This window comes from Nyctereutes procyonoides, unplaced genomic scaffold, assembly GCF_905146905.1.
Source record: "Nyctereutes procyonoides isolate TBG_1078 unplaced genomic scaffold, NYPRO_anot_genome, whole genome shotgun sequence".
Taxonomy (NCBI): domain Eukaryota; kingdom Metazoa; phylum Chordata; class Mammalia; order Carnivora; family Canidae; genus Nyctereutes; species Nyctereutes procyonoides.
This window is the reverse complement of record NW_026575042.1, coordinates 47,064,908-47,067,633: the sequence shown is the minus strand read 5'-3', so window position 1 is coordinate 47,067,633 and position 2,726 is coordinate 47,064,908. Positions and strand designations below refer to the sequence as shown.

At 39.3% G+C, this 2,726-nt stretch overlaps 1 pseudogene; it reads left to right on the top strand.

The window, feature by feature from the left end:
• The first annotated feature begins 345 nt into the window (after window positions 1-345).
• LOC129506978 (39S ribosomal protein L30, mitochondrial-like) lies at window positions 346-1,233 on the top strand (annotated as a pseudogene).
• Window positions 1,234-2,726: the final 1,493 nt, after the last annotated feature.

The window sequence follows — 2,726 nt, the reverse complement described above, 5'->3', positions numbered from 1 at the left end:
GGCAATTCTGTGGCTATGCTTCATATTAACACTTAACTATTAATTTTTCTTTTATTATTTCATACTATCTGAGATATCTGCTTTATTTATGGATTGCCAGACTGGATACTATTCCCTAATAAGGATCTAATCAGACTTGAATATACTGAGAGACAATTTCATGTTTACTACATCAGTGATTCTGTTGACATGTAATTCTTATTTTGCAACTTCCTAAACTATAGAAAAGATAGAATTCTCCAGAATCAGTAAAAAGCTTTGATTCTTTCCACACTACAAATGGATTTAACTTCTTGACGTACTGATTTTCCCAATTGCAAACTGATGATATGTAATCCTACCTAAATGGCCTCAGGGGATATGATGAAGATTGGTATGATTTAGACTAATAGAAAATATTAGGCTCAACTATGGCATAAACAAGTAAATAAATCTATGAAACTCTTTAACACTCTTACAGAAAGGGATATATTAAAGAGAGGCTTGGGGACAGTTGGTTAAATATTGGCAACAGAAAGTCCCATTTGGGGAAAAACTGACTTAACTCGCACATTGATTATATGTATCTTCTACTCAGCATGGTGTAATTTCCCAGTGAGTTTCAAAGAGGGACCACAAGCAACCTTATATATGAAAACCTGAACTGTGTAGGGTCAGCCAATCAATTAAAACCCAATGCCAAGCCCAGGTGGTCCTTCCTCTGTTCTCCTTTCCCTCGCCTCTGAAGAGAAAGGTCAGCACATCACGGCAGGGATTTTACACTCAAATAGTTCAGAAGCCCCCAGACCAACTTCAAACTGATGACAAAAGGTGTGGAGCCTCTTATTTGTACGGACTGGATTCGTCACAAATTTACGAAGTCAAGAATTCCGGATAAAGTGTTTCAACCTTCACCTGCAGATCATAAAAAATATGGTGGGGATCCACAGCACCCTCATAAACTGCATATTGTTACCAGAATAAAAAGTACAAAGAGACAATCCATACTGGGAAAAAGATATAATAAATATGTTTGGGTTATAAAAAGCACATCCTCCTCAAGTTCGCAAGAACATCCCTTCAGTGAATGCAAAACTGAAAGTGGTTAAGCATTTGATAAGGATCAAGCCCCTGAAGCTGCCACAGGGACTTCCAACAGAGGAAGACGTGTCTAACACGTGCCTCAAGAGCACTGGGGAATTAGTAGTGCGGTGGCATCTAAACCCTGTAGATCAGGAAGCTGTTAAGTCCTAATTGCATTTCTTTGGTGTTGAGTTTAATAAGTTCTTTATAGATTTTGGAAACTAGCCCTTTATCTGATATGTTATTTGCAAATATCTTCTCCCATTCTGTAGGTTGTCTTTGAGTTTTGTTGACTGTATCCTTTGCTGTGCAAAAGCTTCTTATCTTGATGAAGTCCCAATAGTTCATTTTTGCTTTTGTTTCTTTTGTTTTCGTGGATGTATCTTGCAAGAAGTTACTGTGGCCAAGTTCAAAAAGGGTGTTGCCTGTGTTCTCCTCTAGGATTTTGATGGAGTCTTGTCTCACATTTAAATCTTTCATCCATTTTGAGTTTATCTTTGTGTATGGTGCAAGAGAGTGGTCTAGTTTCATTCTTCTGCATGTGCATGACCAATTTTCCCAGCACCATTTATTGAAGAGACTGTCTTTCTTCCAGTGGATCGTCTTTCCTCCTTTGTCGAATATTAGTTGACCATAAAGTTCAGGGTCCATTTCTGGATTCTCTATTCTGTTCCATTGGTCTATGTGTCTGTTTTTGTGCCAGTACCACACTGTCTTGATGACCACAGCTTTGTAGTACAACCTGAAATCTGGCATTGTGATGCCCCCAGCTATGGTTTTCTTTTTTAAAATTCCCCTGGCTATTCGGGGTCTTTTCTGATTCCACACAAATCTTAAAATAATTTGTTCTAAGTCTCTGAAAAAAGTCCATGGTATTTTGATAGGGATTGCATTGAACGTGTAAATTGCCCTGGGTAGCATTGACATTTTCACAATATTAATTCTGCCAATCCATGAGCATGGAATATTTTTCCATCTCTTTGTGTCTTCCTCAATTTCTTTCAGAAGTGTTCTATAGTTTTTAGGGTATAGATCCTTTACCTCTTTGGTTAGGTTTATTCCTAGGTATCTTATGCTTTTGGGTGCAATTGTAAATGGGATTGACTCCTTAATTTCTCTTTCTTCAGTCTCATTGTTAGTGTATAGGAATGCCATTGATTTCTGGGCATTGATTTTGTATCCTGCCACGCTACCAAATTGCTGTACAATCCAATCATGAAATGGGCAAAAGACATGAAGAGAAATCTCACAGAGGAAGACATAGACATGGCCAACATGCACATGAGAAAATGCTCTGCATCACTTGCCATCAGGGAAATACAAATCAAAACCACAATGAGATACCACCTCACACCAGTGAGAATGGGGAAAATTAACAAGGCAGGAAACAACAAATGTTGGAGAGGATGCGGAGAAAAGGGAACCCTCTTACACTGTTGGTGGGAATGTGAACTGGTGCAGCCACTCTGGAAAACTGTGTGGAGGTTCCTCAAAGAATTAAAAATAGACCTGCCCTACGACCCAGCAATTGCACTGTTAGGGATTTACCCCGAAGATTCAGATGCAATGAAACGCCGGGGCACCTGCACCCCGATGTTTCTAGCAGCCATGTCCACAATAGCCAAACTGTGGAAGGAGCCTCGGTGCCCATCGAAAGATGAATG